The sequence below is a fragment of the Leucoraja erinacea genome, chromosome 20 (genome assembly GCF_028641065.1).
Source record: "Leucoraja erinacea ecotype New England chromosome 20, Leri_hhj_1, whole genome shotgun sequence".
In the NCBI taxonomy this organism is placed as follows: Eukaryota; Metazoa; Chordata; class Chondrichthyes; order Rajiformes; family Rajidae; genus Leucoraja; species Leucoraja erinaceus.
Genome location: NC_073396.1, coordinates 27,837,558 through 27,848,781, shown reverse-complemented (window position 1 = coordinate 27,848,781; position 11,224 = coordinate 27,837,558). Strand labels below are relative to the sequence as shown.

General features: G+C 42.7%; 1 long non-coding RNA gene across 1 annotated transcript; it reads left to right on the top strand.

Annotated features, from left to right (window-relative positions):
• Positions 1–39: 39 nt before the first annotated feature.
• Positions 40–7,965, top strand: LOC129707017 (uncharacterized). The gene is made up of 2 exons (XR_008725130.1): positions 40–1,080; positions 3,689–7,965. It is a non-coding gene; the product is annotated as an uncharacterized LOC129707017 (long non-coding RNA).
• The last annotated feature ends 3,259 nt before the right edge of the window (positions 7,966–11,224 follow it).

Below are 11,224 nucleotides of genomic sequence, written 5' to 3'. Positions count from 1 at the left end.
CGGGGCGGCCACGCTACGCTTTACCAAGCGAGGGGGAGGGTCTGGCGCGCGCGCTCTCCTTTCCCCCCTCCCCCTTTCCTCTCATAGAGGAGACGCGCACGACTCTCCCTCTTCCCCCCTCCCCCCCAAGGGGGAAGGGCGCCGTGCTGCGTCATCACTTTCCGGGGGGACGAGGAGGAGGGAGCTCTCTGACGGAACCAACGTCCGTCCCCGCCTACCAACGCTGTGCGCATGCGCGGCGGAGAATCTCCCATCATTTTTGCACCCGCCCCTCTCGGTGTGTCATGTGATGTGGACATCTTGATAATGACCGCCCTTCGTCATGAAACTTCAAAAGCAAGATTTTCACTTTATCAAGTACCATTTACATCGCTTTTTGAAAAAAACAATAATTTTGATGAGAAAAAGAAATTAAGTCACGTTGCTGTTGCAGTCCTTATATTTGGCTTGTGTGCTTGTCCCTTGAGAAGATGGTGGTGAGTTGCCATTTTGAACCGGGAAGGTTCATCTGGTGAAGTTACTTCCAAGATATTGCTGAGTATGAAATTCCAAGGTCTATACCCAGTGATAATAAAGGAACAACAATACATTTTAGAGTCTGGGTGACGAATGACTTGGAAAACATTGACCAATCATTTATGCCTGACAAAACCCGTCAAACCAATATGGGCACAGATGATCAGCTCAGTGGTGATACTGAGGGCGTATTTTGGAAACAAAGGGTCTCCCTTGCTTTTCTTCACATCACCATGAGATATTTTGAAGCATGAGGGACGCCACGGTTTTAAATGTTTTCTGCATATTTGCAACTCGATAATGCAGGCTCTCAAGAATCTTAGCCTAAGCTATTTTTGCGTGTCACTAGTCGACAGTAGACCACTTTAAACCTCTGAGTACAGACTTTGTGCACAATTATGAGACTGCACTGCTGTTGCATTGTCATTTTCTTTGGTCTTAAGCCAGAGGAGGAACAATCTAGTTAATTTTTCTTTAAAACAAGCCAGATTATTTTGTATTATATTTTTACTAGCAAAGGTGACAACGCGTGTTTTTAAAAGGAAAGATCTGCCAATTGTCCAGGTTCATTATCTTCAAAGGAAATCTAGTGTTTCCTTTATAAATATCACTAATGAATTATGGTTTAATTATTAATGAGAATAAGCTGCCAGTTTTGACCATTTTGGGGGGAATTATTGCCCACTTCGGTACACGTGCCAACTAACTAACTTACTGGGAAATAAACCCATGTTTAAAAATCTGGCTGCGTTTCAAATACTCTCTTTTGACTTTTGCATTCATTTCAAAAATGTTTTAAAGTGAATTGCAGTGGATATTAGACACAAAAAGCTGGAGTAACTCAGTGGGACAGGCAGCATCGCTGGAGAGGAGAAATGTGTAGTGTATATTGTTAGAAACAGGGTGTTTAGTGTGGAGAATGTTCTGCTGCTAACTAATGGTGAGACTGAAGGCATATTAAAAGGGCAATCAGACATTTGTTTTAAAAAGAGTACCGTAGGTGTGGAGAACCAGCAAGAGAATAAGATTATTGTCGGTTGATTGTGTGAAGGAAACAATAGTGCAGACATTGCCTCTTTCTGTGTAATTAAGTTCAGTTTCCATCAAAAGGGGAAAAAATGGTAAACCATGAGGAATATAGGAAACATTGGAACACACTGCGAAAGATGTGTGGGGAAGCTAAGTAATTATAAAGGAAATGATGCAATATCTTCCAGTCTTGGACCAAATAGATTCCTGTAAGCATCCTAGTGTAAATAATGAGAAATAACAAAAACACAAAATAAAATCAGTGGCTTGACTACTAACTATTAACACTACTGGAAATGCCATTAGAAAATTGCATCTCATATCTGCATTTATCAAAATTATTTTTTATTAATTTACAATATATTAGAAATTCATCCCTGGCACATATTTCCTGTTTCATTGGCTTCCTTGTTCTCGCACTCTTGTCGTCACAAGTTTGCTAACACTATCACAGTCAAAGTGTAGAAACAAGGAACTGCAGATGCTGGTTAATACTCAAAAGGACACAAAGTGCAGGAGTGACTCAGCAGGTGAGACAGCATCTCTGGAGGACATGGATACATGCGATTTCAGGTCGAGACTGTTTTTCAGTCTGAAGAAGAGACTCAACCCGAAACATCGCCTATCCATGTTCTGCAGAGATGCTGCCTCACCTGCTGAATTACTCCAGCACTTAGTGTCCTATATTATCGTCGCAACTTGTTCATAGACTAAACCAAAACAGCAGTAAAGCTGAAGCAAAAGTGAAGGTTAGGATTTAAAAAAAAAGATAAGTAATGAAATCCTAAGACTTCCAAAGAAACAATTCTGAAAAACTGATGGGAACAGCCTACTATTTTTATGAAAGAAAGCTTGTAAATAAATAATTCAAAATGTTTATTAGCAGGTATTTGAGAGTATGCCAGTATAACCAAATGGCTACTGGAGAGCTGGAACTTCAATCCAAACACAATGTATTAATCTCACAAAAGCGGCTGGGAAATTTAGGAAGTAATTAAATAATTATGGAATTAATGTATCATTTATGATGACTGTCTGCACCTAACAGATTGTTGTAGGCCCATTTTCTTTTATGTTTTCCAGAAGAATTCCTGAACTGTTCAGCTTAATAAAACTGATCCCAGACTTGTTGACACAGTTTTCTCAGTTTCGAACCAATTAAGTGCCAATGAGTCATCTATATTTGCTGCTGATATGAACCAAATGAAGTTAAATGATAAGGTGCTATGTGATGTGAGGATCTTGAGCAGCACAATGTTGTCACGTGGGATGGCCAGGAGCAGTCTTGCCTACAAACCGATCAAGGAAAAATGATTCCTAGTAAAGCCTTCTGCAAAGCTGTCCATTGAAAGGATTATTGATGCCTTTAAATGCCCCTGAAGTTCCAAAACTATGATTGAACAACTGAAAAATTGTAAGCTGTATTGTAGGTTTAGGTTTATTATTGTCACGTGTACAGGTGGTATAGTGAAAAGCTTTCTTTGAATGCTATCCAAACAGATCAGAGATATACTGTACATAAATAAATAAAGTTAAACTCAAATACAAATAAGTAGAGCAAAGGGTGCAGAGTGCTGAATAGTTCTCAGCATTGTAGCATTCAGTTCCATAGACAAAGTATAATGTTCATAATCGGGTAGACAGTACCCTAGTTGAAAGAATGACCATTCAGAAGCCTGATAACAGAGGGGAAGAAACTGTTCCTGTGTCTGGTGGTGCGTTCTTTGAAGCTTCATTACATTTTACCAGACAGGAGGAGCAGAGAGAAGTCGGAATGATTAAAGATCATTCCTTGCTGCTGTTCATCTTCATTCAAAGTAATGGACTCGGTGTTCCTCTGCAGATCCAAGTTGTGCATGGTTAACATGCGGGGTTTCCCGGTATTAACTGGCGAGGACACAGCAGGCTTCTGCTCTGAAAGTATAATGGAAATGTGCAGGAAATGTAATGACTGCCCCGCCAACAATCTGTCTGTCCTTCCTTCTTTGTTGTTTGTTTGTATGTGTTAAACATATGTTTTTAGTGTCCTTTAGCTTGTTTTATGTGGGGGTGGGGGGGGTGGGTGGAGTTGGAGTAAACCTTTTCTAATCTCTTACCTCGACGGAAATGCAATTTTCTTCCAATTCGTATCTCCGTCCTGCAGCCGAATATCGAGGAGTTGGCGGCCTTTGCTGGAGTCCGACTTCGAGAGCTCCACCGCGGGAGCCTGCGGACTTAACATCACAGAGCTCCTGATCCCTTTGCCAGGGATCGACCTCTGAGCTCTACCACAGGTGCCTGCGGACTTTTAACATCGTAGAGCTGGTTAGAGACCGACTTCGGGAGCTCCAAGCCGCAGGAGTTTCGACTGCCCGATGTGAGAGCTTTGATCACCCCGACGCGGGGGCTTCGACCGTCCCGACGCGGGGGCTTTGACCGTCCCGACACGGGGGCTTTGACCGCCGGCTGCGGGAGCTTCAATCGCACCGACCGTAGGAGAATAAAAGAGGAAGATTGGACTTTACTGGAACTCTCTGCCACAGAAGGTAGTTGAGGCCAGTTCATTGGCTATATTTAAGAGGTAGTTAGATGTGGCTAAAGGGATCAGGGGGTATGGAGAGAAGGCAGGTACGGGATACTGAGTTGGATGATCAGCCATGATCATATTGAATGGCGGTGCAGGCTCGAAGGGCCGAATGGCCTACTCCTGCACCTATGTTTCTATGTTTCTATTGCCTTCCATTACAGTGAGGAACGTAGGGAATCCGCTGTGGTGGATGTTTATGTTAAAATGTTTGTAGTTGTGTGTCTTGTTGCTTTTTTTTAGTATGTCTGTATGGTAATTCGAATTTCACTGTACCTTAATTGGTATATGTGACAATAAACTGACCTTGAAACCTTGAAGAAAGGAGTGCATTTTCCTGTGAGTCAGGAGCTATTAGTCTCTTAAAAATTGAATGAAAATGTTTTTTTTAAGCAAGTATGTTCTGTGTACTTTCTGAAATTATCTAGGTGAATTAATTCCTGGAGTAGTTGTGTTAAGCTGCAGCTCCTCTAGAGCAGCATGGATCAGCTGGAGTGGCAAGTGTATGCACTGAGGAGCATACAGGAGTCAGGGAGGGTTATAGGCAGTAGTTTTAAAGAGGTGGTCACGCCAAAGGTTCAGCCAGTTAGATGGGTAACCACCAGTAGAGGCAGGCAGGTAATGCACGAGTCTCCTGTGGCTATCTCCATTTAAACTAAGTCTACCATTTGATTGATGCTAAACATAAAGCGCTGGAGTAACTCGGTGGGTCAGGCAGCATCTCTGGAGAAAAAGGATAGGCGATGTTTCAGGTCAGGAATCTTCTTCCTGAAATATCACCCATCCTTTTTCTCCAGAGTTGCTGCCTCACCCTCTGAGTTACTCCAGCGCTTTTGTCTATCTTTAGTATAAACCAGCGTTTGCAGTTCCTTGTTTCTATAATTTGATTGGTTTATTATTGTATTGAGACATTTGATTGGTTTATTATTGTATTGAGATACAGTGAAAATAACTTTGTGTTGAGTGCTATCCAGGCAGATCATACCATATATGAGTACATCAGCTAGTGCAAAAGGGAAAATAGACAGTGCAGAATGTAGTGTGACTGCTGCAGAGAACTATTAATAGTGGCAACTCAAGTAGAGAGAGTGGTAAAAAAAAGTCATATGGTGTGCTTGCCTGCATTGGCCATTGAGTATAATAGAACATCATGTTGCAGCTTTGTAAAACTTTAGTTAGGCCACATTTGAATTGTGTGCTGATGATTATTGTTCCGATTGTCATTACAAGAACTGAGAGGCTTTGTAGTAGGGGCAAAAGTTATTTACCAGGATGCTGCATTGATTAGAGGGCATCAGCAATAAGGAGAGGTTGGACAAAATTGGATCTGGAGTATTGGAGGCTGCGGGGGAGACCTGAGAGAAGCTATGAGAGGCATAGATAGGGTAGACCGTCAGAACCATTTTCCTAAGGTGGTAACGTCAAATACTGGCAGACATAACTTTAAGGTGAGAGGGTTTAAAGGAGTTATGCAGAGTATGTTTTTTTTATACAGGAAGGGTAGGTGCCTGGATTGCACTGGCTGGGGTGGTGATGGAAGTAGCTACAAATAGGGTTTAAGAGGCTTTTAGATAGGCATCTGGATATGCAAGGAATGGAGGGATATGGATCACATGCAGGCAGCAGCGATTAGTTTAATTTGGCATCAGGTTCAGCATAGGCATCGTGTGTTGTACTGTTGTGTGCTTTATGGTCTCTTTCCTAAGTAACATTGTATTGGCACAGCATACATCTCATGCCCATCATAAACAGGTGAGCAATCCTGATTTGAATCCTGATCCAGGGTCTCAACCTGAAATGTCACATTGACCATCCTGTTGCCTCCACAGATGCTGCATTACTTGGCGAGTTCTTCAACCGGTTTTATTTTTTGCTAGAGTTAAATTAATATTGCTACGTCTGCCTAGAAAGTTTTGCAAACAGCAGCAATCTCCACTTTTTTGGAAACAATCTTCACTTTTTTGGAAGCAATCTTTGCCTCTGGCCTTTTTTTTAGGAAATCACAGTAAGCCTTGACAAGATCATGAATGTTTTGGATAAAATAAATGAAGGAAAGATTTTCCAATGAACATAATATCCAAATGACAGACGGCGCAGATTTAAGATTCAGAGCAAAAGATTCAGGGGTGGAAAGAAAATCATTTTCACGCAGAAAGCAATTAAAATCTGTGACTCGTAGCTTACAAGGGCGAGGTGGAAAGTTGGGGAGAGTGTGTCGGGGCTTTTGAACAGGAATTTGTTCATCACAATGGAAAACGAAAGAGAAGAGAAAAGGGACCGATGGGATTCCAACACGAGAAGTGATTTCAGACTGATGAGAAAGCACACCCATGCCTCTACTTCCTCAGGAAACTAAGAACATTTTGGCATGTCTCCAATGACACAAACTTCTACAGGTGTACCATAGAAAGCATACAGTCGGATCGCATCACAGCTTAGTTTGGGAACAGCTCTGACCAAGTCTCCAATAAATTTCAGAGTTGTGGATGTATCCCAGTCTATCACACACACCAGACTCATCACCATTGACTCCGCCTATACACTTCATGCTTCCTTGGAAAAGCAGCCAACATAATCAAAGACTTATAACACGCCGGTCATTCATACTTCTTCACACTCCCATTGAGCAGAAGAACAGAAGCTTGAAAACATGCACCAACACTCAGGAACAGGTTCTTCCCCTGCTATCAGGCTTCTGAGCAGTCCTTCCAAAAGCATGGACCAATTCCCCTCAACCCCATTGGAGTGTGTCTGGAACTGGTGCACTTTTACTCTGTATCTTTCCTTTTGCTCTACCTATTGTACTTGAATTTGGCTTAATTGTATTTATATATATAGTACTAACTGGTTAGATAACTTGCAAAACAAAGCATTTCACTGTATAAAAGACAATAATAAACCTAAAGCTACGGACTGCATGTGTCATAACAACTCAATGTGTCCAACAGCCAAATTAAATAAAATTATGTGTCAAAAAAAATGTACAACACTTAAGTGGGATTTTCATGAAGTATTCAGTATGATGTAGGGGGCGCTGCTCTGGCAGCAGCCATGTCAGCAGCGCGTTAGTTTTTTTCAACTTTTTTTATTTTTTTTGTATGTTTTAAAGTGTGTTTTTGATGTTTCTCGGTGTGTCTTGTGTGGGGGGGTAAGGGGGAAACCGCTTCGGTCGCGTCCTCCATGGAGAGGCGACTTTTTCCAGGTCGCCTCCCCCGTGGCCTAACATCAAGGATCGGCGTGGCCTTTCCCGGAGACGCGCTCGGGGCTTCAGCGGCAGGCGCAGCGTGGACTCTCGTCATGGAGCGGGTGAGCCCTCGCTGGGGCTCGCTGGAGGGGAGTGCTCCGTTTCGCTGGCCCGGGGCAGCCGGCAGCCTGAAGCCGCGGTCTGCAGAGTTCCAGCTGGTGCGGCGTCTACAGCCCGGGATCCCTCGTGGGGGACCCGGGGGGGGGAAGAAGCCACCACTGCCGGCCCGCAGCCAAACGTGAACTTAACATCACCCCTGGAGGGGAGCTTCGACCGCCGGCCCTGCAGTCTACGGTGCTTCTGGCTGCGGCGGAGACTTTAAATCTCGACCGCCAGCCTGCGGCCTACACCAACTTAAAGCCGCGGTCACCAGTGAGGAAGAGCCGATCCTGGACTGACTCTGGACTCTGGTCCTGTCCACGGGGGGGAAATGGAGGAGGACTGGCCAAATTTTGTGCCTTCCACCACAGTGTTGAATGCTGTGGTGGATGTCTGTGTTACATTTTTATTGTGGTTCTTTATTATTGTATCGCTGCTGCCAACCCAAATTCCACCGACCCTGGTTGTGTGGGAAATAAATTCTATCAATGAGCGACTAAATTACAACAAGAAATCAGCTTGATCTGTTGAGGCTCATGCACTAAACCTAATTGGATATACTTTAATGAATTAAAATAGACATCTCATAGCCCAGATTATCTTGTGAAGTACCCTTATGCTTTGGATAGTCTTCTTTATGCCCTCATAATAATAATAATAATAATAATACATTTTATTTTCGGGCGCCTTTCAAAGTCTCAAGGACACCTTACAGAAATTAACAGAAGAGAAAAAACATATAGTCAGAGTAAAATAAATATAAATAATAAGGACATCACCAATACACAAATTAAAGACAGAAATCGCTCCAATGACAAAAAATCAAAAAACACAATGTGAAGAGAGAGCAGCGGCAGCTAAAGCGCGCCAGCGTCCACTCTCCCTTCCGACAGCCATCTTGGACACAGACTAACATATTAACTTACACACAAAAAAAAAATCATCCCCCCACAATGGTTACCACTGTGGGGGAAGGCACAATGTCCAGTCCCCTCATGTTCCAGATGATCCTAAATGTATTTTGTCTAAAGGAGATTTAGTCATTGGGTCGCCATACAATGCAAGCAAGTAGCCTGTAAAGGAGAGAGGATTTTAAGGCTGGGATTAAATAGAATCAGCCGTGGAGGAGCTCAGACGTGTTGGGCCGAATAGCCCTGTTTTTATGCAGTATGTGCCAAGCAGAAATAATGCATGACCAGCAACTGAAATTGCTGGCCTTGAAACAAACAATTTTGTGGACTGTGCCAGAAGAATGTAACAAGGATTATATTAACAAATCACCCAATGAACATTCTCCCTTCAATCATAATGCAAAAATATGTACTAGACAGGCCACGTTACATTCTAAATCTGCTACAGTTTGTATTGTTCTTTGTAAACTTCCAGAAACTACTTTGTCCATTATAAACACACTGAACAAAAGCTGAACTTCAATCAGTATGGGAAGGAAATGGATGATTTCTGTGGGATTACATTTTGCCAGGAACATTCTGAGGTGTTGTTATTGTTGTTGTTGTTATTGCAGCATTGTTGTATCCACTATAAGAACACAATGTTTTTTTTCTTTTTAAGAACACCACATATAATCATGAGCATGTGCAGAAGTTTGTAAGCGGCATGGTAGTGAGCTCCATTTTGTGGAACAGCAATATGTGTTTTTAATCATTAATTCAAGGACTAAACAATTGGAACTTATGCAGGCCAGCGGATTCATAGCAAATACAAAGGCAGTGAAATGAATGTGGTTAAGGCCAAAAATCAGGCACCAACTGACCATTACTCAACACGTCATGTTGAATTCTATGAAACTATACTTGAGGCGGAGCAAGTAACAACCAGCTAAGTCACAACAAGGGATGCAGTATCCTTACCTGGATCCACCTATCCCTCTTACCCCACTCATCTCCCTCTACCAGATATCTTCAATTTACTTCAGTCTTGAAGAAGGGTTCCAATCCAAAACTTTGCCTGTCCATTTCCTGTCACAGATACTTCCTGACCCACTGTGTTCCTCAGCACTTTGATTTTGCTCAAGATTCCAGTATCTGCAGTCACTTGTGTCTTCATACAATATGTCTCAGAGTACAGAGAAGGTTCACCAGACTGATTCCTGGGATGTCAGGACTTTCATATGAAGAAAGACTGGATAGACTCGACGTACTCGCTAGAATTTAGAAGATTGAGGGGGGATCTTATAGAAACTTACAAAATTCTTAAGGGGTTGGACAGGCTAGATGCAGGAAGATTATTCCCGATATTGGGGAAGTCCAGAACAAGGGGTCACAGTTTAAGGATAAAGGGGAAATCTTTTAGGACTGAGATGAGAAAAAAAAAAATTTACACAGAGAGTGGTGAATCTCTGGAATTCTCTGCCACAGAATGTAGTTAAGGCCAGTTCATTGGCTATATTTAAGAGGGTTAGATGTGGCCCTTGTGGCTAAAGGGATCAGGGGGTATGGAGAGAAAGCAGGTACAGGATACTGAGTTGGGTATTGAATGGTGGTGCAGGTTCGAAGGGCCGAATGCCCTACTCCTGTACCTATTTTCTATGTTTCTATGTCTCGCTTTGTACCCATGTCCTTACAACCCACCCACTTATCTCCAGCAATACAGTTAACACTGTCCAGTAGAGAGAATTAGTGTGGATGAGTACCTGATGGTTGGCATGGACTTGGTGGGCTAAAGGGCCTGTTTCTTCGACTTTCCGCTCCTCTCCGCATAACCTATTTACAAAATACCTGAAGCCATCTGCTAGAAGAACTTTTAAATGGAATAGTTGGCAAATGCAAGACAGAAAGTTTAGTGTAGTTTAGAGATGCAGCATAAAAACAGACCCTTTGGCCCACCGAGTCCATACCAACTATCAATCACCCAAGTAGTTCATTGGTGTGCTGGTCTAAATTCTCATGTTCATAAAGTTACGAGTCAAAATGTCATGGTTTTACCACCGAACTGTAGATGAACGGAAGAGCTTGATGGAAGGATAAAATTCAAATTGTCATCCAATTAATAGGTTAAACTGGGAAATAATGTGACTGTTACCTGCAGAGTGAAGTGAGGTTGGTAAATGTCATCAGAGTTAAGGATGACAAAAGCACAAGGGCCATGATGGAAAGAGCCAATGTCAAAATAAACTGATGCAAACATTTTAACCTCGTTTACTAAATGGAGAACCCATAGGAATATTTGGAATACACTCTCTCAGATATCCCTGTCTGTTTATTACTGGTAATACTTTCGTTGTTGGTATGACTTCCAGTGACTATGACTTCCATGTTCTATGACTTTCATTTCCCCTAAGCCCACATTCATACTTTTGTCCTGGTGAGTCTGTACTCTCAGAACATTCCGATCAGTTATTTCCCTGCACCCTATCCTCTTATACATGCCCCCGAACTTCCTCCTCATTCTCCCATCACCCACCTAAGGCATATGTACACTGGAGATACAATACACTGCAGATACTGGAACCTTTCATTTTGTTGGAGGAACAGAGGAAGGGTCCCAACCCAAAATGTCACATTCCCTTCACATATACTGCCTGACCCCCCCCCCCCCCCCCCTTCCTGAGTTTCATCAGTACTTTGTGTTTTGCTCTTAATTTACACTGGTCAGCTAACCTACCAACCAGTGTGGCAGGAAAACAGAGCACTCAAAGAAAACCCACGTAGACAGGATACAGGATGAATGTATGAACTCCACACCATCAACATTGAACCTAGATTGTTGGAGGAGTGCAGCAGCAACACTAAGCACCCACCCATCTCCAAACT